We start from the raw sequence: 24,579 nt of genomic DNA, 5'->3' as shown, positions 1-24,579 counted from the left end.
AAAGTGGGTTCTCGGCTGGGACACAGAAACAAATTTATGATCAAGTTCCTTACAATTTAGGACCACTTTTCACACATGCATTTGTGGGTGTTTGGCGCAACAGAGCTCCAATCACCTATTGTTGATTGAGGGTAACTGTGTGTCCTACTTTACAGGGGCAATCATCTATTTGAACAGCTGCCAGGAACAATCCTCTATTTGAAGAGCTGTGGGATCCAAGTCTCGGTTAAAGATAAAGAACCATAAGGAGAGAGAACAGGGGCCTTGAAATTGCCCACCAACAGTTAGCACCTGGGCAGCAGATTGAGCAGGCACACAAGTTACCTGGTCAGTCTTCCTCTCTAGAGTGAGATGTAATGTATATTTAAGTTGTAGTAATTTCTAAAATGGCATCTGTACATATAAATTGTGTTGTTGTTGTTGTTTAGTCGTTTAGTCGTGTCCAACTCATCGTGACCCCATGGACCAGAGCACGCCAGGCACTCCTGTTTTCCACTGACATAAATTAGCACGTGTAAATTTCAGCAATTTTAGGCCCTCTTTTTTGGTTGATGCCTTTCCTCTTTTGTAAGCAATGTACTTGGTCTACCCTAGATTCATTCCAGTTATTGATAATCAGAGTCTGGACTTCACAGAGAGTCTGGACTTCATAGCCCTATTCAGGCACTGATGCTCCCATGTTTGTAGGCAGGGAGTGGATGAATGCCAATAAATTCCACCCCTAGCGGGATGCAAAATTAGTGCCTGAAAAGGGCTCATAAGGAGATGACACAACTCAGATCTTTCCCTACTCCCCACATAGTGATACTTGTGCCTTTGGGCTCATACAGCTAATAACACAGATGACTGATCAGAATCAGAATCAAAGCAGTTGCCACCAACCCAGAATGGTATCTCTAAAGCCTCACAACAGGAAGCACATCATTAATGAAGCACTTCCTGTTTCACCTCTAAAAATAAAATTGCCAATCAAAGGTGGGTTCCCATATTTCCAGAGGGAAAAATCCCAGCCACGACTTCTGAGCCCGAAACAGAGCTTGAGCCTGAATCTGAGCCGCCCACGCACACAAACACTTTGCGTCAAACCTGCCCCCCCCCAACCCAGACATTTGCTTACAATTGTCAAAATCCCCCTGGATGGGCAAGAGGACATGCCTGGGATTTTCCAGACCTATGGCAACCCCAAATCAAGGCAATTCCCATGGGCACCTTCACTCCATTTCACTAAATCTCTGCTGAAGTGTGGAAGAGCACTACTTCTGTTGTTTCATTTGTCTGGTGGTTTCCTGACATTTCTGTCAAGTTATTTACCCCAAACCACATAAATTACAGTGCACTGAAGTAAATAAGCTCGCTTGCACCTGTGTTTGGAAGATTTTGTCTGTAACTTGACTTCCTAGACAAGTCCAATGAAAAAAATCAATGGAAAGATAATATTCTGAGCTGGTTCTGTACATATTTTTTGTATTTTCCTGCCCTTTTATATTTTATTTCTGTGAGGGGGTTTTTTTATTAAAAAAAACACTGTATAAAAAGATTAATACATAAAACCTGTTAACAATAATGAGATTTACTCATACAACTCCCTACACAACTCTTTAGAAATTTAGCCCTTAAGCTTTAAAAGCATTTGGGGAATAATTATATATATATTTTCTATTCATTGCCTGTTTATGGATTAAACACACTGTGCTGTAACCATACAAGGGAGTTTCTCCTGGTAATGCTCCTCTGCACCCCTAGAACAGAATTATACATCTAGGACCACCTATGATACATCAGGATATCTACTGCTTGTTTTGCAGTCTCAGGATAAGTCATAAGTGAGGATGTGCTACTGCTAAAATAATTTCATTGCCTGCCAATTAGGTACCAGGTTAATCATTGTAATCTGCTCCTGGACCTTTGGGTGAAGGGCATGTAACAAATTAAAATATAATTGTTGGAATCTGTCTGTATTGAGAGACAATGGAGTGTGCCTCCAGGGGTGAAGTCAACCTGCCGGGCTGCCCAGACGACAAGACCTCCACCCCCTGGCTTCACTGATGTGGTCCAAAGTAAAGCAGAGCAATATGTTTGGCACCAGCTTGGCTGCAGGAGTTGCCAGAAGGGGGTGCACAAGGCGCTATCCAACTGTCTTAGGGACTCCATCCTGATTTGTGTAGGGTTTACTCGCTAGCCTTTTCTTCTCCAGAAGATGCCCCACAAAGAAGCATAGGTTTGGGCTCAGACTTTTCCTTCTACTAGGTGGGCTACCTTCCCAGGTTGGTGAGCCCTGTCTGTCCCTTACTTCCCTCTACAGCATGTGCAGAAACCTCCTTCTTGACCGTTGGACCCAGTGTTGGTCTCATCTGCTCAATATGCCAGAGCCTGTCTTTGCATGCAGGGGAAGTTCCAACCCATCATTAACATTATTAAACAATACTAATATTAGACAGGTATGTTTATTATACCATATTCAGCATCTGATAAAAACTTTTCTGTTTAGACATGCAGGGCAAGTCCTTTTACCAACTGGTGCTGAACGGTACCTATCATACACCAGCCCATTTAACTGCCTCCATGCCACCAACTATGACCTGCCAAATACAAATTAATACACATTGATACAAGTATTAAAAATTCAGTTTGTGCTTCTGAATGGGATTTGGCACTCACTCTGCCAGCATCACCTGCATTGTGTGGTAACACTTTACCACATCTTTCCCCTAAGTTCTTTCTGTTGATGCTGTTGTAGGCTCAGAATTCTGGATTGGTTGTGGTTGTTTTTAATCAAAATTGAAAGCTATTCATTGGCATACTCACATTTCTTGAATTAAAAATGCTAGAACTTTTACATTTCCCTGCACACAATCCAAATTTAAAATTCCTGTGTTTACATTTCGCATCTGTTTTGGCAGATTCACAGCCAAATAGGAAACAACACTGATGTTAAAACAGCATGTCATGGTTCACTTCCCTCCCAAAGTCATTGTTCAACAGGGATACACTGCCTTGATTTCTCAGAGATCTTCTGACTCTTAAGAGCACAATGCCTCAAGGCATACTCATTTAGGCACGTCCTGGTGGAAGGCAACAAAAAAAAAATTCCCATGAGCCTGAGTAAGATGAATAAGAAGAATGACTGTGGGAACTACCTCCTTTGTGTACAGTATATACAGTGTTACGCAGTGTAATACATCACAGAAGTTCGCCAATGTCACTCTAGGTTGGAGTTCTTATGTGAACTCTGTTAGACAGCAAGGCAGAATTGTTTTCAATGTAGTCCTTGGGGAGTCCTCCAGGAAAGGAAAAACAATGATTTTGATGGTTCATTTCAACGCTTTGTAACAGAGCTCTTAAGGGTTATTCTACCAGCGTTGTGCCTCACATCTGTTTTTTGATGCCAGGACAGGTTGGGCGGATGTAAAAAAATTATTTGGCAAATGTGATGTGATGCATGTGGGGTGAGATGGTTGCATCTTCCACATGGGAAAGTAGGATCATAACCCAGCCTAGTCAGTCACCAAGGATTCATGAAATGTGCTCTAACAATCCTCCTTTATTTCTAAAAAAAGAAAGAAAAAAGGGAGGATTAATGACCAACGATATCTTAAGGATGACCCATAGGCAGAATCTTGCCCCCTGGCAATAATACTCTGTCCCTTGCAATCGTACCAAATTATAGTTAAAGTGTGGTGAAATCTTGGTCCATCATTTCACATTTAGAGAAAGGAAAAAGTCTTTTTCAAGTTGTAAGAAATTCAGTGTTTTAATGGTATCTTTTATTTTGTATTTAACAGTTATGTAATGTATCATTAGTGGGTATACAACTAAGCTTTACTCAGAGTGGGTATACAACTAAGCTTTACTCAGAGTAGACCCACTGAATTTACTATGGCTAAGTTAGATCTATCAATGTTAAGGGGTATACTCTGAGTTGCATACCACCCATCGTACTATTATGTATGTAACATAATACTCAAGTCATTATTGCTATAATATAGGTAGCTTGTATTATGGAGCATCACCACAAGTGAGGCCCTTTGTTTCAGTAATGGTCTTACACATAACAAAAGAGAATCTTCTTCTTCTTTATCTTATCGTCGCCGAGTAAGATTGTCTTCCATATACACGGTTTTAACAGTGAGTCTGTAAGTGACTGTGGAGGCCAATTCTGGATCCACACATCCTTCCACAGTGGAGACATAGGTTTCCAGACGGGAGTTGATCATGGTGAGTGTTTGCCAAGCGTGCCTTCCTCTTAGCGCATTTCTCCCTTTCTTCCTGAGTTCAAGCATCTTCAAAGCCCATGACACCTTTGGTAAAGGCTATTCTCCGATTGGAGTGCTCACAGGCCAGTGTTTCCCATTTGTCGGTGTTTATACTGGGTGGTATTCAACTAAGTTTTACTCCACCTGTTGAAATAAATGGACCTAACTTAGTTATGTCCATTTCATTCAGTTGTGTTTACTCTGAGTTAAACTTCACTGAATAGCTATAATGACTCAATAAACTAAGCGACTGCAATACTAGATGATAAATTTAAAATGCCATTCAAAAAGAGAATCAAAGAAATGAACCTGTGCAGACATGCATCATTAGAAAGATAAAATTCAGATAAGAAATACAACTTTCACTCACTCATCCCCTACAGCAGATGGTGCCTTGATGTAAGATGCCAAGCCTAGTTCTATGCAGATGACACCATCTGAGACGGTTTAAATCCAGTGACCCACAGAATGTTGGTTATCATGACCTCATGTGTCCATATGGGGTTTATGATAATTAATTAGAAATGTGTACGATTTAAAAATCTCTTGATTCTACATTTCCCTTGACATGCCATTGTTCGAATGATATGTCCAAAATCCATATTTCCCAGGGGTGAACTATTTACATTCAGCATTTTGTTTTTGTTTTTCAAAATGGTATTTCAGACTAGTTCATCGGATCATGTTGAGGCTAAGTAGATTGGGGAAGCTCTGATTGATACGAGATTTTGAAAACTCACATTTTAAACTTGAAATCAATGATTTCACTCCTGAACAAAAACAAGTCTTTTGTTTTCACCTTTGAAATTCCCCATTTGCTTGTGTTCGGCATGTGTGTGTCTGCTGACGTGCACGACATTTTCGACATCGGAAGGGAGTGGGGGCGGGATGGGTTGGAAAAGGGCAGGGGTAGAATGGGGTGAGGTGAGCTTACAGCATGGTAGCTCGGAACACAACGCTCGCATAAATGGGGAGTTGCCTGGACACACACTGAGTGTGTATATGATATATATGCACACCTGTATACCTGTAACTCAGGATAATACTCTGTGCATCTTAGATTTGCTCACTTGCTGCAACCACTTCCCTCTACCCCAGAGACCAGAACAATCAAGTGTCTTCATGGATGCTCAGGCTACATAATTAGCATTACTACCACAAAGAAGAGGGTTTTCAGATATCTAAGCACATATTTTCAAATATTGCATCACCAATTATTTTTCTTTTCTTTTCTGTGGGGTGGCATAACAAAAGAATCAGAAAAATTAGAGGTGATCTTTCACCTTTTCAGAGTGTTAGAAAAGAAGAAGAAAAGCAACATTGTACAAAATACGTGAAAAGACTCATTATGAGTACTTTTCCTCCTGCAGAACAGTGAGCAAACATCTTTACCACACCTTCCTTAAAATTGGACAGGGACCTTGGAAAGAGGTCAGGTGTTATTTTGAGAGCTGGAGTCAGCCCATGAGATTACTTACCCATTTCCACTATGTGCAGGACCAAGAACGGCTAGGGCTGCCATATGTCAAGATTTTCCTGAACATTAACAGAATTTCAAAGGTGAAATTGCCATCCGAGGGAAGTCAATTGAAAAATTGCAAGTTTTTTGGCCTTTTTGTAAAATAAAGCTGAACAACTTTGGGGTTTGTCTAAATAAAGATAAAAAAGCTCAACAACATTCAGGGTATCCTGGTTTTTACTTTTTGAAATATGGCCCTACGTGTAGACCCTTATCAAACAAGAGTGAAATTTGTGATTTGGTCACTTGTGTTTATTAGTCATTTGGTCTAGCTCATATTCCCCCCCCCCTCATTTTTGAGAGCTTCCTTGCTAGTAGTATTAGTAATAATAATAAAAAAAATACGGAACCAGAGAGGCTTTTAGAGCTAGGTGTCAGGAAATTCAAAATAGTTCACTTGGTTTTATGATGTTTAATGTAAGTACTATGCTTAAGTGTAGTAGTAATGTTCCTTCACCCCCATTTTAAACTAAAAAGTGCATATATCTCTTCTTCCTGTTTCTCCATCTCTCTCCAGCTTTCTACCACATCTTCGTCCTTTTGAAAAGCAAAACATTGTGATGACAGTTATATCACTTCTTATGTTCTACCCTCCCGGGATAAGGCCCAATAGTTAACCATTCAAATGCCTTTAATCCTACTTTCTCAATACAAACCCATATGTGGAAAGTTCTTATCTGATCTCTTTTGCTCCTCAAGTCCCTTATGAGGGCATTCGGCTAACTAAGCTAAGTAAATGCTGGTGCTATGTTCTTGTGCATTTTGATAGGTGCATTAGTTTCTGGACCAGCTCTGTTGAATACACAGGGAAAGAAAGGACAAACTGTTTCCCTCACACATTATTATTCTCCTCACACATTTGAGCTCAATACCTTACCATCCAACCCCCAAGATTTTCATGGTCTTGTTCCCCAAACATGAAGAAGTAGCTTAGAAGAAGTAGATGTATATAGACACATCTCTCCCAAGCAAGTGTGGCAACATTTATGTACATTCAATGTGGTGTTGTTGGGTTTTTTATGTTTAGGGGTACTCTCATTTTGACTCAAGAAAATCACCATTTTATAGTTCAAATCAGGGAAAATAGATACAATAAATGGACAAAAGTACAAAGAACATGCATTGCACCGAGAAAGGTAATGAAGCCGCCATCGGAGGTGGTAACAACAAAACTGACCGATCACCGTGCTAGATTCCAACTCCTACTCCACACATTAAACGCTCACTTCCGTCTGAGACTCAGGAAACACCGTGACAGGAAATGAGGCCGCCATCGGGGGTAGCAATGGAACTGATGAATCACCATGCTAGAGAAGAAACTAAAAATTGGGGGAAATAAGTTTCGTCTCCCGTTAGATTCACAAAATGCTTAGGGGTAAGCATAACCCTGCGTCCCCCCCCCCCGAAAAAGCACTGTGTACATTTATCAAAATGAGGTTTATAGAATCATAGAACCACAGAGTTGGAAGGGACCCCAAGGATAATCTCGTTCAACCTCTGCAATGCAAGAATCTTGCCCACAGCCATCCCTGCTCAAACCGCCAACCTTCTGGTTAACACCCAGGCATACTGATCTATTGCGCCATGGGATGGCTATTAAGAGTTCAGCATATGAAGGGAGACCAACAGAGGCAGGATTGCAACAGCTTTCTTTTATCTTTTTTCTTGCCTCAGAAAGCTGCACAGCATTTGTTATTCCATTATACCTTTTGACAAAGTTGAACAGGGAAGACATACGGATGTGTCATGAATCTATATTTGAAAGACTGTTATGAGAAGACGTGGAGGAATGGTTCTCTTTGTGTGGATCCCTCATTGCATTTCTCCTGACAGCAATTTAACTGTTCTCAGGAGTCGAATAAGCCTTATGAATCCTATAAATAGAAAGCTTGCAAAAACTTGGCTTCTATTATTAATGTCAAATATATGACAACTGATTAGAGCTGAAGTGAAACTGAGAGTGAATTTCATGAAACATTTAGCACCTTGAAACACACCTCCCAATTTTGCCACTTACGTGGCCATTCAGATGGTAGACTGGTAGCACTGACCTCAATCTACTTTCGCTTCATATTGTCACCATGTATCCAAATCAGACTGGTTGCATGGTGATGTGACATCAGCATCTCCCTTCTACATGAACCCTGATTGGCTGGATTTATAAGATACTCTTGATTTTTCTATTTTAATGACACAAAAATACTGGTCGGGGAAAGGAGCAAGTATGACCAAATGACAATCAGTGCATAAAAAAGCTTAGCAAGGTGTTGTTGTTTTTAAGAATGAAAAAAAAATTGCTCTCCCCCCCAAAAAATATTCCCATCACTTTCATATGAAAAAAATTGGCATCAGCTTACAACTAGTCATCACTGCTTTTCTATCTATTCTGTATTTGGGTCCTTCAGAGTCAGCTGTAATTCTGTCATTGAACATTGGGGGAGAAAGGGGACCAGAAAACACAAGCACTCTTTTATTTCCATTTTTTAAGTATGCAAATGATCATTAAAGGCATAAAAAAATTAACAGCTAGGCAGTTTCCCCCTGATTTTATCCCAAAGTCATATCAAACAAACTCGTATAATGATAAATGTCTACATTAAAACCATCATTGCTAATAGTATTCCATATCATTTATCTTTTGTACAGCATGACCAAATTACAATGACCACATGACTGTAGCCACTTATGATTAATGGTGGCTTAACATAGTGTCTGACAGTAAAGCTTTGAGGATGGAAATTATCGTATATTTTAAGCATTTCCAGCTATACATTAATTAAAAATGTATTTGTTTTCAAAAAAAATGCAAAGAAATTTCAAATGCATTTTAAACTATTTCCCTGAAAGCACAATCCTATACAGGCCTACTCAAAAGTAAGTTTGATTTAGTTCAATGGGGCTCAATCTCAGATAAGTGGGTATAGACTGCGATACTAAATTCACTTCCCTAGGAGCAAATTCCATGGAAGCAAAATGGCACTTTCTTCTGAGTTGATATGTACTATTAAAATACGAATTGCACAGTATGAGTTTTGCATAAAAGTATCTGACTTGATGGAAGTGTCAAATGAAATCATTACAGGAAAAAAAGAAGAGGGTTTGGGTTTTTTTTAAGCGCTATCTAAAGATTTCTGGAACTCTCTCACTAATGGGAAGAATGAAACAGATTATTTCACAATGTGGTCTAGATTTTCACACCAAGAACAAGTGTGGTATAGTGGTTAGAATGTTGGACTAGGACCTGGGAAACCAGGGGAAAATCCCTGCTCTGCCACGAAGTTCACTGGTTGACTTTGGGTCAGTTACTGTCTTTCAGTCCAACCTACCTCACAGGGTTGCAATGAGGATAAAATGGGGAAGGGGGGAACTACCAATGCGACCTTGAACTCCTTGGAGGAAAGATGGGATATAAATGTAATAATATAATACAATAAACAGAATCCTGTCATTTGTTGCAAGGCATAGTCGAAGGCACCCCATTGTGTCTGAAAACTGAGGGGATTTCACCTCAGTGGTTAAGATACTTCCAGCCCATTTTGAAAGAGAGAGATGGGCACTCTGAAACTTTCCAAGCAAAAGGATCTTAACAATAATAAAAAGAAAGCATAATCCTATCCAGTGCCATTTTTCTAGAAAAAAAGGTGCCAGAATTCACCCTTGTTCTCTTTTAATGGCAATGGTGCCTACCAGAGAGGTCCCAGAACTGAGTTCAGGTGAGTTCTGGCTGAAAAACCCCCTGATCTTATTCTGTGTCACACTGAGGCCAAACTACACATGGCATTAAAGGTATGGTTTGACATTGTGTGTATCTTTTTAAAAATTGTAAATAGCAGCCACTAGTTGGAGGGGCGTTCATGATCAGAAGCAAAGTACAGTGGCTATAATATTGCAGTGACACCATTGTCTAAAGGCTATAGGTAAAGGTAAAGGGGCCCATGACCATTAGGTCCAGTCGTGACCGACTCTGGGGTTGCGGCGCTCATCTCGCTTTATTGGCCAAGGGAGCCGGCATACAGCTTCCGGGTCATGTGGCCAGCATGACTAAGCCACTTCTGGCAAACCAGAGCAGTGCACGGAAATGCCGTTTACCTTCCCGCCGGAGCGGTACCTATTTATCTACTTGCACTTTTGACGTGCTTTCAAACTGCTAGGTTGGCAGGAGCAGGGACCGAGCAACAGGAGCTCACCCCGTCGTGGGGATTCAAACCGCCGACCTTCTGATCGGCAAGTCCTAGGCTCTGTGGTTTAACCCACAGCACCACCCACTATAGCCCCACCAATTTTGCCTGTCTTTTTGACACTACTAAATTCAGTGTCCGGCAGCTTTCTTCAATACTCCAAGCATTGATTTAATCCTAACATTTACTAAATCTAAGAATTTTGGGGGATCTGCCTTCTCCCAAACTCATAACAATACTTTTCCTAGTGAGCCACCAGCTAGGCAAAATCGTCTTTGTAACAAACTAAACCTGCAACAATAGTTGATTTGGAGTTCATCTCTATTCCTCTTTCTTCTATGGTCCTATAGGAGGAGAGTGGGTGGCGCTGTGGTCTAAACCAATGAGCCTCTTGGGCTTGCTGATTGGAAGGTTGGCGGTTCAAATCCATGTGATGGGGTGAGCTCCCATTGCTCTGTCCCAGCTCCTGCCCACCTAGCAGTTCAAAAGCACACCAGTGCAAGTAGATAAATAGGTACTGCTATGGTGGGAAGGTAAACAGCGTTTCCGTGCGCTCTGGCATCCACTTCTGGTGTCCCATTGCACCAGAAGCAGTTTAGTCATGCTGGCCACATGACCCGGAAAGCTGTCTGTGGACAAACGCTGGCTCCCCGGTCTGAAGCAAGATGAGCACCACAGCCCATAGTTTAAATGGACTTAACCCTTCAAGGGTCCTTTACCTTTTACCTTTATAGGAGGAGAAGTACATTATTTCCTCTCCAGTCCAAAAGAGACTATTCCACTCTCCTTTTCCTAAATTGGGATGAGCCGGCCTTCTAGTATGAATGATAATAATTTAAAGCCAACTCAATTCTCAGATGACTCTATAGCAGCTTCCAGCTTAATGGGCCAAGCAAAAGTGCTTTGGGTTAAATCTCTGTGGATCAATTGTCTACACCATGACGGACATGCTAGTTGACATACTGAAGTTCAAACACTGTTAATAACATAATTCTCTCTACATGCTCTCTCTCTCTCCCTTTCCTGGTTACTCCAGAAAAGCTATAAATCCTATAAGGCTAAGACGATAGAAGCTGCATCTCAGATCTTAAATTCATAGCTCTTATAGCATGAAATTAATATGGATTTTGGAAATTAAGACAAACTAATGTAGAGCCCACTTTTGAAAGCCCTATGTCAACAAATATAAACAAGTACATTGGTTCCGTTGGTAATAAGAATTTTAAAAAATGATTTGTCTGAGAAATGTCCAGCATTAAGTCATTGTGGTGTGTGGATGTGTTAATTCTAAAACATGTGTTAAAAGTGCCACCTAATAAAGTGATCAAATGCAAAGGAGAGCCAGGTGTATTGTATTAAAAGTTTCTAAAGATAATTTCAGGAAGCACAGCATGCATAGCAAATACCTGATGAAAAGCCTCTTTTTTCATAGTTATTAAAGGTTCAGGACTCTGTCCTCTTTTATCACTGGTCCCTGTTGGAAGAAACAGAAAGGCATACAAATAAATGATCAACCCTCAGATTACAAAGCTATTTCCAGATAGCACAATTATATCCCCATATTATCATATTGGCTCAGAATATCCTTAATATCTGCAACATTAGCTAGCAAGGCTTGGCAATCGAGGATTGGCTGTGTTTTCAAGACTAGTCACCACCCTCTATTGAGATAGACAAGGGAACGGCCTGGACCTCTTTGTCTCATTTTATATTGCTCTTGGAAGTGCATAAACTCAAAATTCCCCATATGCAATCCAGACAGCACCTTAAGACTTATCAGTTGGTTACTGAGAGCCCTAGAATCACAGAATCATAGCACTCTAGAGCTGGAAGAGACCCCAAGGGTTACCTACCCCAACTCTCTGCAGTGCCCTGAGATCTTGTGTGACCTGCCAGCTAGCAGTGAAAAACACCTAACTGCAGTCAAGCACTCTTATTTAGAAAAGTAAACACAGCCACTTCACCCTTTGTTCACTTTTACACTAAGCTGGTGTTTCGGGACCTCTAAGCTCTTCATTCTTCTTTGTCTAAAAGTATCTCTGCTTGCCTTTGAATTGATGAAAATAGGGACGTCCCATTCCATAACGATAATTTTACTATTTATACCCCACACATCTTATTGGGTTGTCCCAGCACTCTGGGCAGCTTCCAACATATATAAAAACATAATAAAACATCAAACGTTTTTAAAAACCTTCCCTATTCAGGATTCCCTTCAAACTGGGGGTTGGATAACTCCATACCTTCTGGCATTTCTCCAATGAAAATAGGGACATCCTAAGGAAAAGCGGGACATTACGGGATCAAATCAGAAACCGGTATGACTTCTCTAAATCAGGGATGTCCCTGGAAAATAGGGACACTTGGAGGGTCTGCAATGGACCAATTTCTCTTGAAACAAAGCACCTTCCTGTCTGCTAGTGTCATGAGCCACAGCAGCACCATTCCTTTCCATGTCACTGGAGTTGTCTGGGCCATGGGGGAGGAACCCTGACCACTCTCTGCTTCTCCAGCATCAACTCTCAAAAAACTGGATCAATGCAGGCACGGACAGAAGGAATGGCCAGGAAGGCCAGGAAGAAATGGATAGAGAGAGATGAGGTGATACATAGGCAAATATGGCTGCACAGGGGTTCTTCAGGCAAGAGAGGAGATATGGAATTCAGTGGACTAAATGTGATACTTCAATTTGATACCTATAGTTCCTTATATAGTCTGTCCAAAAAGGGTCAGAGAAGGGGCTTCAGCATCAGAGTGAACCCAAAGGAAACAGAAGCTGTCATTCTAAGGCCACTGTGGAGCTTTCCTGGGCAGGTTGCAAGGGCAGGTACTCAAATGAGGGCTTCCAACCGTAGGTTGTGTAGATTACCTGCCTGCCAGAAAATGCTAGCCAAACTTCGGAAATGGGAGGGCTTTTAGCAGACAGCTTGGCTGGAATCTTCAGGGCAGAAAGCAAGAAATGTTGGAGGGTATGATCCAGCTATATCACTATTGCTTCCTTAGACTGCAAGAGGCTCTCCAAGGTCTCAAGCACAAAGTGATCTTTCCCATCACCCACGAATTGGTGTTTTTTAACTTGGGATGCCAAGCCTGTACTCTGCCACTGAACTGTGATTCCTTCCCATAGCTAATGTAATAAAAAGCTAATAAGTCTTAGCAGCGTAAACCTCTGTCATACAATGTAATTGTCTACAAACTACAAGTTATGTTGATATTCTAAAGAGGAAAGGAAGCCAAACTCCTCATTTATTTATTTATCATTTTCCCAAAGAATTAAAGAAAATCTTTCCCAGGGCTGATTTTTCAAAATGTAGTTATTTCTCTTTGGGAAAAGGTTGTGCTGGCTAGCCAATGGGAAAATCAATGAAAGTTGCAGTAATGATCAAATGCAGCTTGTGACACTTCAGTTATCATTGAATTTTACCCAGAAGACAATCAATACTTGGTTATACAATGAAGCACACCTGGTAGGTGGTAGAAGTTACCGCACTGCATAGTATACAAACACAAAGGCAGGCTATTTGCTCTTTTCAGACACCATTCTATTACTCTTAAACCATAAAAATGTCCTCTGGGGGCTCCAAGCCATTTATTGCCCCTCAGTGACTCTGGGTCATCTCAGATCATCCTCTACGTTGTAAGACGATGCTTTTATTTTGCTTCTCTCACATTCAAAGGATATTCTGACAGGCATACAGACTTCTTTTGTCTTCAGCAAACTCTGGCTCAGGTGAGAATGCTTTTATACCACAAGATAATCAGCCTATTAAAAATTCTGAATCACTCCAAATATCCAGCTTTCTGCAGATTTATTGTGTTCCTGCACCACCAAACAGCTCCCTAGGAATGCTCATGCTGACATGAATTGTAGCCAGTTTTGCAAAGCAGAAAGGCCAATTAATTGAGAGCCCAACTCAAAGATAAGCCACGTGTTAGCAAAGATGTGCTGTATCAACACATGCATGGCACTCACGGATACATGTAAGAATCGTGCAGTGACTCCTGGGCAGGTTTGCTAGTCCTTTCTTTACCTGTTCTGATGGCGATAGGAAAGAGGAAAAGAGAAGCAGGTGCAGATAGGGAGAAAATGTTATATCTTGGGATAGTTTTTTTTAAAAAGTGTTCACAGCACAACAGAAGAAACAAGTTCATGGATAACTGGTATTTTATGTTGATCTCTCAATGACAAATGATGATGTACTGGTTTTGGTAAGAATTCTGATAAATACTAGTCCTTATTCACAAGGAAGGTCCTCACATTGTGCCTTGCTGATCTTCAAAATATCTGGACTTTAAATGCAGGTGGACATATAGTGCAAGAACAGCACTATCCAAGTAAGATGGAGCTCCTATAAGTTTAATAGCTGTGAAGAAGAGGGGATTTCATTTCTATTACTCTGACATAAACTGCTTCATTTAAACAATGATTAAAGATGAAGCCTCCTACATTTAATGATACCCTACTTTACTTTTCCATGGAAAACCCAAAGCAACCATTTGCATCTCATAGGACAGCTATATTAATGTTAACTTTTAAGCCCACATGGAACACAGCTGACTTCCAGGTCCTTCTCCAGACACTTTGATGCTTTGTGTCACTTGGTATGGTTTCAGAAGTGTCAGGAAGTGGCCTGTAAATGCATGTTGATAGAGATGCTCAATGCCTGAAACCTTTTTGGACATTGATGCAGTAGACACATGTCAGGATTAAATTCAATACATACATCACATTTGTATCCCACGCTTTGTCCAAGGTCCACAGGGCAGCTCACATGAGGTGGGAACCAGCATTCCATAAGTAGAAATCTACTCATGGAGCAGAATGCCATTGAGTCTCAGCTTCCCCTTCACAGCCTCAGACCACAACATACCCCCAAAGCCCTTTTTTCTGGAAATTTGGCGTATTCTCCATAACAGCTTGGGAGATGTCACAGGGGGCTGCAGGGGAAAGAGGAAACTCACCCAATCTAAGTTCATGGAAACTCTCTACTGAATCCAGGTCACAAATGGAAGGCTCCCACCTGTAAATGGAGTGATTGCTTCCATTCAAGGAAGGGCACCTTTGTATGCATCCCACATAATTATCCTGCTTTATTCTCACAGCTACTACACTATGAAGAAGAATAGACTAAGAATGGTGATTTCCCCAAGGCCACACAGTGAGTTTCATGGATGAATGGACAAGGCTCCTGAGCCCAAGGCAAGCCTTCTCCACTACGCCATACCACCTCTATGCTAAGCAGAAGCACTGCATGCATTAAACTCATGCATTGAGCATTTTACGTTTCATGGCTTCCAAATACCATAAATGGAAGGGTCTTTTCAAGAGGAGAAGAAAAGGCTTTTCAGATGCTATTAATCAAGGAACATTAACTTCAATGGCAGCTAGATCACGTCACATTCAAATTAGATAGCAAATGAATTCATTGACCTTGAATGGAGTGACACCTAATAACTCAGTGTTATAAAGAAGTTACCAAGTTTAATATTGCCATCTGTGAAGTGTCGAGCAAGATATTTAGGCATTTCTGCTAATTTTAGGAGGGTAAAAATACTCCCGTTCATCCAATGCTCTAAGTGCTGTTAGTCCCACAATTTGAAGTCTTGTCCTCTTAAAAAGTTATTTACGCATCTAAAACTTGCTCATCACCTGCAGTAAGAGGAGGAAAAGGTGGGGACGGTTGGTGATGCCCTACTGAGAGGCATGGAGGCCAAGCAGAACTGCTAGCTGGTAAGGTGTGCTCTGGATGTGATGGACAGATTATTTCAATAGTTCCTTTATTCAAAATATCTTATTTTATAACGAGGATCACATCTCTTTATTAGTTTCCTCTGCAGAAAGATTGTTAACTGAGAATTCATATGCATGTCTACTCAGAAGTTAATCCCACTGGGTTCAATATAGCTTAGTCCCAGGTAACTGGGTATATTGCAGCCTTTAAAATGGCTAAATTTACTAACATAATTACAATATCAAATGCAAAAAAAATGAAGAAAAAAATCTGCACAAAATATCTGTTATCAAGTGTTAGTTGATCCAGATTCCATGTTGATGAAAGAAAGAAAGAAAGAAAGAAAGAAAGAAAGAAAGAAAGAAAGAAAGAAAGAATATTAAACTCTTCATTTCAACAAAATTATTTTGTGTTTAAGCTTTTAAAATCTGGAACATAGATCAGAGAACATTTAGTCCATATTAAAAGGAAAGAGAATGGAACTAGTTTAAAGTGAAAGCAACTTCAAAGTCTTTCATTAAAGGATATTTTGTACTGAGAGATCTGGCCACCATTACCGGTTTTACCTTCTTATAAATCCAAACCGCATGCTTCAGATTTCTAGTAATAAATACCCCCACTTGATAGAATTTGACAGATTAGGCTATTATCTGCTTCCGATTTATCTCATTTTCTCCCTTATTTTCCTTATCCAAGTAAATTTTATTGCTTCTTTTTTCATATGATTGTTCCACAGAAAGAAGTTCCAGATGCAGTCAGAAACCTACAATTTATGCAGATACTTAAAGCCTTGCCTCACAATAAATATATCTTCAGTAGAGATTATTACAAACACCTTGGTGATACTGCTTTAAACAACTGGCAATCTTCCAGCATGAAGGCTAATTCCCAAATATTTGGCTGACCTTGTCTGGTTGATAGGGCAAGAAAACATGACTTCTCCATCAGCTGATAATATGCCTTCTATACATGTTAATTCCTAATCAATCTTAACAACATAATGAAGAGATAATTCCAAGACAACCCTGTCAGGGGATGACCTGTTTTGTTAGCTTGGCTTGTTCATTAGTGTGGTCCTGCCAAATCTTCATAAAAGAGTTTCTCTGGCCCACTGAAACATCTACACACATGATGCACCAATAAATGCTTTGGAATGCTCAGATTTGTATGAGCATTGCAGATCTCAGATCTCTCTGCTCCCTTTTTAGCAGCATAAATACCTATACAGTGGTACCTCGGGTTAAGTACTTAATTCGTTCCGGAGGTCCGTTCTTAACCTGAAACTGTTCTTAACCTGAAGCACCACTTTAGCTAATGGGGCCTCCTCCTGCTGCTGCTGCTGCACCGCCAGAGCACAATTTCTGTTCTCATCCTGAAGCAAAGTTCTTAACCTGAAGCACTATTTCTGGGCTAGCGGAGTCTGTAACCTTCCAATTCTATGGTTCTATGATGTCCCTGTACAGTGGTACCTCAGGTTAAGTACCTAATTCGTTCCGGAGGTCCGTACTTAACCTGAAACTGTTCTTAACCTGAAGCACCAATTTAGCTAATGGGACCTCCTGCTGCTGCCGCGCCGCTGGAGCACGATTTCTGTTCTCATCCTGAAGCAAAGTTCTTAACCTGAAGCACTATTTCTGGGCTAGCGGAGTCTGTAACCTGAAGCGTATGTAACCTGAAGTGTATGTAACCCGAGGTACCACTGTATTGTTGCAGGGCAGGGGTGAAAAGAGCAGTTCTGATGAAAGCATGATGCTGGGCCCTCCAGTAGATTTTTCTTCAAAGAGCTTGTTAGGGGTGAGCATTATGTTGCTTCCTGTGAAAGCCTCTTTCCCGCTCATGAGACCCATAATACTTTGCCCATGAAAAGTAACAAAACTTTGCACCAACCCTAGACACAAGCAGTCTCACTCTCAGACTGTGTGCGTAAGGACAGCATGTGCAACTATACTTTTCTCCTGTGACATTCAAGTTCCATCCGCAACTCCAACGCATTTTGGCCATTCTGCTGGTGCATCTTTGGGAGCAGAACACAACACCCATTGGCTGAACATTCTGCCAGAATAGTGGACAACTCCATTGGTGCATCTTTGTCAGTAGAACACAACTCCCATTGGCTGAACATTCTGCCAGCATATTTGGGCAGCTCCATTGGTGCATCTTTCATGCTGGCACCATATCTCGTTCTAGTGTCATTCTGCCATTTCTCAGCTGGTGGAATCTAAGATTAAAGATTGTGCTTTTCATCTCTTATTTCTTGTATTCCATTCTCCTTTACTGCACCACACCAATTTTCTCCTTCCAACCCATCTTTTTCCTCTCGCTTAAGAACATGCTGGATCAGGCCAGTGGCCCATCTAGTTCAGCATCCTGTTCTCACAGTGGCCAACCAGATTCATATACCTGAAGGAGTGTCTCCACCCCCATCATTCAGCCCGGACACTGAGGTCCAGCACTGACAGCCTTCTGGCGGTTTCCTCCCTGCGAGAAGTGAGGTTACAGGGAACTGGGCAGAGGGCCTTTTCAGTAGTGGCACCCACCCTGTGGAACGCCATCCCATCAGATGTCAAGGAAATAAACAACTATCTGACTTTTAGAAGACATCTGAAGGCAGCCCTGTTTAGGGACGCTTTTAATGTTTGATGTTTTATTGTGTTTTTAATATTCCTTTGGGAGTCGCCCAGAGTGGCTGGGGAAACCCAGCCAATTGGGCAGTTATAAATAATAAGTTGTTGGGGAATCCGACAAGCAGAACCTGAGCATAAGAGCGCTCTTCCCTCCTATGGTTTCCAGCAAGTGGTATTCAGAAACATTGCTGCCTCCAACTGTGAAGGCAGAGCAGAGCCTAGTAGCAACTGATAGCCTTATCCTCCATGAATTTGTGCAAAGCCATCCAAGTTGATAGCCGTCTCTTCTTCCTAAGGGAGGGAGTTCCATAGTTTAATCATGTGCTGCATGCAGAACCTCTTTCTTTTATCTGCCCTGAATCTTTCAACATTCAGCTTCACTGGTTGTGCATGAGCTATAGTGTTATGAGAGAGGGAGCATAACTTCTCTTGAGACACTTTCTCCATGCCATGCATAGTTTTATAAACTTCTGTCATGTCGCCTCTTACCCACCATTTCTCCAAACTAAATCTTCTAAATGCTTCTTTTGCTGCATGATCATACTTGTCTCATACTTTATTGTCTTATGCCTCTTTCGATTTCCTTTCTGTGTTGTGGAAGCTCTGATATTTTGCAGCACTTATCACTCATCCTTATCATCTAAACACCACAGAAATAAGAGACGATGATACCAAGGGATATAAAATATACCCCTAGTTTGTTATCTTTTGTTGGGTCAGTCTGTATGTAGATTCCCGCCCCCCCCCCCCCTGCAGTCAGGCAGAATGGAATTTTGGATATGTCTCAGCTACAAAAAGAGCAAGACTACTGTTTAATGCAAAGACACCACAGAGAAAATACTTAGTGTATGACTTCAAATCCACTTTCATCCATGTTTATCCAGGACATTCCATCAATCCCAGCTTTAATTTAGAAATAGAGTCAATTTCTAGCTCCCATAGCTATCTCATTGCTATGTTTTCCAAATTGACAGCTTTATTTTATTATAGATGACAGCTGTGAATCACATATACACACATGCTTATCACTAATTAAACTGCTTTGGTAGAATGGAATGTTCGCAAATGCTACAAATGTTGAGAGGAAAAGTGCAGGGCCTCCCCCAGATAATGACCATCAAAAACTGCTTCCATGGGGATGGCACTAACAGGGCTATTGCAGCTATAAACCTTAGGCCATGCACAATGGTGTGGAACATCTCCCTACAAATACTACACATTCCTTTTAGTCACCAACCCTGGTGCAGGCACTCACTATACCAGCAAAGGAGGACATACAATAAGAGCTGAAGAAGTGGTCTTCAGTGGTGTCTGTATAGGTTTTGAAAGGAGATAGGAGAAAAGTCTTAAATCAAATTCTAAGGAGGCAGAAAAAGACAAGGTTTCGCAAGCCACTAGTACTCTACCATGCATGGCTGGTATGCTGACTGGGGATGGAGGTTGCACATTGAATTAGAATAACTAGGAGATATTCCTAATGTAGGTTGGGATAAAAGGTGCCTATATTGGGTGGTCTCCCCCCCTCCATCCTTTTCTATTCTCATTTACACAGGGAACATTTTTCAGTTTTCTGTCTGTTTATATGTGTGCATCTGTTCCCTTTTTTATTATTTTCAGCTACCACTTATCAATGTTTTCAGGAGAAAGCATTCAATCTTCTATTCAGTTATTATTCCCCTTTCTCCAAGCTGACACTTCTCTCATGCTTATTACAAATACCCTCTTGATAAATAACCTCCCACCTGAGCTCCAGCCTTTTTTGTTTGTTCTCTGCCATGAAATGTTAAAAGAAAGGAATGGGGGTGGGGAATACCTTTTTTATTATTATTATTCTTTCAGTTCCTGGGTAGAACTCCCACACCATCTTTTCTTGCAATAGGGCTTTGGTAAATGCATGTCAATGGAACGAAATAATATGGAAATGCATTTGTGAACAAACAGCAGAGACATTCAAAGCAGAACTGTTGTTGCATTCATTTATGTTGCTGCTTTATTATTACCATTTTTAAAAAATGCCCTCTTTTGCCTTACAGCTTGATTTGGTTTAACCAACAGTTTGATCATAAACATTTGTGCGGGAATATTTCTTGCAGCCTTGAGGAAATGTGATGGGTTTGCCTGTCTGTGCCAGCAGCCAGGATGTGGTCAGTGAGGGCTGCTCCACTAAGGTCTAGGGGGCACTGCCCCACCAGTCTCAGACTGCCTTAAGCCAACCCCAACCTTTCTAATTTTTTTTAAAGAAATATTTATTAAGATTTTACAAAGACAAATATACAAAAACACATAATAATAAGAACAAAAATAAAAAATAAAAAGATAAGTAAAAAAAACATACAGAAAAAACAAGAAAAATTAAAAACAATTGTTTTTCATAACATAAAACTCATTTGCTTGTTTCTTTGACTTCCTCACACCTCCCCTTCTTGTATTCCCATTTAAATAATCAAATCAGCAAATCCTTACCCTCTTTCATTTATCTTATCTCTATAACTTAACATTTTATAACAGTATTTTCATCCATTATCAATTCATTTTTTGCATATTCTTATTAACTTTGTTGCCAATACCACTTATTTCCAATCCAACACCATTTTAGTTATTTTTTTTACCTAATTATACCCTTCTTCCATATTCTTAAAGCATTACAGCTGGAAACCACTTAATTTCTATCCAACATCATTCTAACATTCATTAATTTTGCAATATTTCTGTAGATAGTCTTTAAATTTCTTCCAATTTTCTTCCACCGCCTCTTCTCCCTGGTCCCGGATTCTGCCAGTCATTTCTGCCAGTCCCATATAGTCCATCATCTTCATCTGCCATTCTTCCAGAGTGGGTAAATCTTGTGTCTTCCAATACTTTGCTATAAGTATTCTTGCTGCTGTTGTAGCGTACATAAAAAAAGTTCTGTCCTTCTTTGGCACCAATTGGCCGACAATGCCCAGAAGAAAGGCCTCTGGTTTCTTCAGGAAGGTATATTTAAATACCTTTTTCATTTCATTATAAATCATTTCCCAGAAAGCCTTAATCCTTGGGCACGTCCACGAAAGGTGAAAGAATGTACCTTCAGTTTCTTTACATTTCCAACATTTATTATCAGGCAGGTGATATATTTTTGCAAGCTTGACTGGGGTCATGTACCACCTGTATATCATTTTCATAATATTCTCTCTTAAGGCATTACATGCCGTAAATTTCATACCGGTGGTCCACAACTGTTCCCAGTCAGCAAACATAATGTTATGTCCAACATCTTGTGCCCATTTAATCATATCCAACCTTTCTATTTACAACCATTCCAAGGGGTAGCACTGCTCCTCAGCTTCCTTCTCCTTAGTTTCTGGGTATAGTCAGATGTGTATTGTATTAGTTTTCCTGATTATAATGCTAGTGCTTCTTCCCATTTTCTAATGTGTTTTTCATACCACAGTACCTGTTGTGTTGTAGGAAGATGGGGTTTTGATACTGGCACGCTGTACTAAATTTTGTTCGCATCAGTGGGCATAGTGTGACACAATAACAAATACCACTGGAAAATGTCACCCCTCCAACACCACAACGGCAAATTCTGAGATGCCATCTTCCAGCTTTTTCTTGGAAGAGAACAGTGGCCATATTGGACACCGTGATCTCACACAATATTTTACCGTGATTCTGCCCCCATCCCCAAAAAGCAAGTTTTGAGGCACCGCACAAGGGTATGCAATGTCACTAGTCCCCCACCTTTTCTGCTGCTCCCCCATGATTCCCCCATGAATACAGCAGGAAAGAAATTTGCCACTTTATTTCGACACTCCTGTAATTTTTACACATTTCATCACTTTACGCTGCAATTTTCTGCATTAAGATGCCCACAAGTGGATTTTTTTTCTGGGATTAAATAACATGGATGTGCTCAACATGATCAGCAGGTGAGTATTTTGTGGGCCATGTAAAATTGATTAGTGGGCCAGAGGAAGCATGAAGAAAGGCACAGAATCTCTGAACTAAAGGTAGAAAACAGTATTTTTAAAAAAACTCTGTGTACTGATCAGGCATTCTGCCTGGAGAATACACAAAATGCCATTAAGATGTGCAGATTTGCCAAGGCCTATAGGAGAATATCTGTATTGACAAAAACGTGTGCATTCCTTTTTAATGAAGTGTACACAAGGCCTGGAGAATGTGCATAATGACTGGTTGTTATGCACATTAACTGCTCAACTTACATTACCCCTAGTGTGTGTGTATAAGCACTGTAGGTTTCATACACAACACACATGCCATTGAATTTGACCTATTTTTCTACTTTGAGCAACATGCAGAAACTTCTTTAGTGCATGGCTAAGGAAACACACCTGGGTTTTGAGAGCAATTTAGGCATGTCAAGCTGCATTGCATTGTGCTCTTACCTTAAATTTATCAAGGGACAACTTCTTTCAAAGAATTGGCTTAGGTATGCTCTGTATAACTCCAATTTAGGACAAAGTCATACACTCAAAAACTGACACACTGTGAATCCAGGATGCACTGCAGCCAGCTACAAGTCAATTGATCAAATGGGTGTCCCAGATTTAAATGCCCCCCTGCCACCCAATCTGCCTCATTGTGTGCTGAACAATTTGCTCATGGTCAGAAGTAACATAGGTTAGATTTATGTACAGTTGAGTGTACATGTGGCTAAACACTGCAGCAAACCAGCCCAGAATCCAGTGGGGTCCAAGAACTTGCATCTGAGCCACATTTTGACCAACTGAAGTAAATAAATGACACTAAAGAAGCTTAATTCTATAAGCTTCTGGGGTGACAGGAGTTTCTAGGGTGACTCATAAACACACTAAATACTCATTAATATTCGAGCTCAAACTGGGCTGTTGATCAAACTTGAGGTTCTGGTAATAGACTGGCCAAGTGTCTTCAAACGCTTCATTCTAAGGAAATGTCATCAGGTTCATCGTGACCAGAGCTCTCATTACCTCCTGAACTTTGTCTGGAGGTCATTCATGCAGAGAAGCTTCCATATTGCTCAGCAGCAGCAGCAGCAACAGTCATGGGATTCACAGTGTGCCACAACAAGGCAGCAGTCAGAAGCTTGCAGGGCATTTGGATTGGTCTAGCAGGGGAAAATGCCTCTTTGTAGCAAATGTGAGAAGGCCTTACAATAAGGGAGTGAATAGATTGCATAGCTCATTGACAATAGCTCCCTTTTCATGTCAAAGCATGACTGTATTCTTCTCAGAAGAGCACACAAGGAACATTTTGTTGAAAGAAAGCAAAGACGTACAATGCCAACTCATCATTGTCTTCTTCAGTTCCAATCATTCTCATTAAATAATAATAATAATAATAATAGACCCTACTGATTAACAAAATGTAATTGCAATTTGTGTGCCTATTAAGTTTGCTTGAATTTGATTGATCAGGCCATTGTTCCTGAAATTGTGTGATAAGCACAGTTTACCTGATTCTCCTGAGTTAGGCCCAAATACCTTGCCTGAAATAGGACACTGTAAAATACTTGACTATGACAGGTATGTATTATTTTTTTAATTAAAAAAACATACTGGCATGCACTTTTCTCTTGTACAGTTCTCTTTTGCTTTTGACAGCTGAATGGCAAGGAGAAGTTTGGCCTGGTGGTGCCTTCTTTTACTGCAGTACATGTGCCAGAAAAAGTCACACCTCTCAAGATTCTTTCACCTGATGAGGTTGGCCTTAGTTTGTGAATGCCTGTACCATAATAGCAATTGTTAGGATGCAATCCAAACCTGGCGTGCAGTAAGTTCACTGTGCCAGATTCGACCTGGCAAAGTGATTGGGCTTGAGCTGTCACATGACAGCAGTGAGACCAGCTCAGGAGCCAATGGTCTGGCTCAGACATGACCTTGTTCTAGACTCTGGAACACCCTGTTTCAAGGTCTTCTCCTGGCTATCAGTGGTGAGCATCCTGACAGCATTACTACATGTCCTACATATTCAGGGGGTGGAAGGGGGAGTGCTGCACCAGTGGAGTGATGCTTGTGTCACTCCATTGTCACAGATGCAGGGACAACTCTGCCAAATGCACCCCCTCCCCAGCCTTGCCCGCGGGTGGGGTGGGTTCTTACTTTATTCTCTAAGCTGCCACCTGCAATGCTGGGTCCTCTTTCTCATTGATTACTCAGTGGCAATGTGGCTCCTTTTTAGGGTCGCCATATTCCAAAGAAGAAAAACTCGGACATAGGGCAACCCTACCAAACGAGAAGGGACGCGGGTGGCGCTGTGGTCTAAACCACAGAGCCTAGGATTTGCTGA

At 40.9% G+C, this 24,579-nt stretch overlaps 1 long non-coding RNA gene across 4 annotated transcripts in view; it reads right to left on the bottom strand.

The window, feature by feature from the left end:
* Nucleotides 1–4,108: 4,108 nt before the first annotated feature.
* Nucleotides 4,109–24,579, bottom strand: part of LOC310760021 — a 99,414-nt gene continuing 78,943 nt past the window's right edge. For 3 of the 4 annotated variants that reach the window (XR_014546691.1, XR_014546692.1, XR_014546693.1), the window contains exons 2-4: nt 11,357–11,424; nt 5,732–5,789; nt 4,109–4,397 (exon numbers count right to left, since the gene is read on the bottom strand). This is a non-coding gene — a long non-coding RNA (uncharacterized lncRNA). Of the gene's footprint in view, nt 4,398–5,731; nt 5,790–11,356; nt 11,873–24,579 lie in introns of those variants that run through there. The other variant, XR_014546694.1, reaches the window with a different exon arrangement.

This window comes from Podarcis filfolensis (genome assembly GCF_964270895.1).
Source record: "Podarcis filfolensis genome assembly, chromosome: 3".
In the NCBI taxonomy this organism is placed as follows: domain Eukaryota; kingdom Metazoa; phylum Chordata; class Lepidosauria; order Squamata; family Lacertidae; genus Podarcis; species Podarcis filfolensis.
Note: the sequence above shows the minus strand (reverse complement) of the source record. Positions and strands in the feature narration are given on the sequence as shown.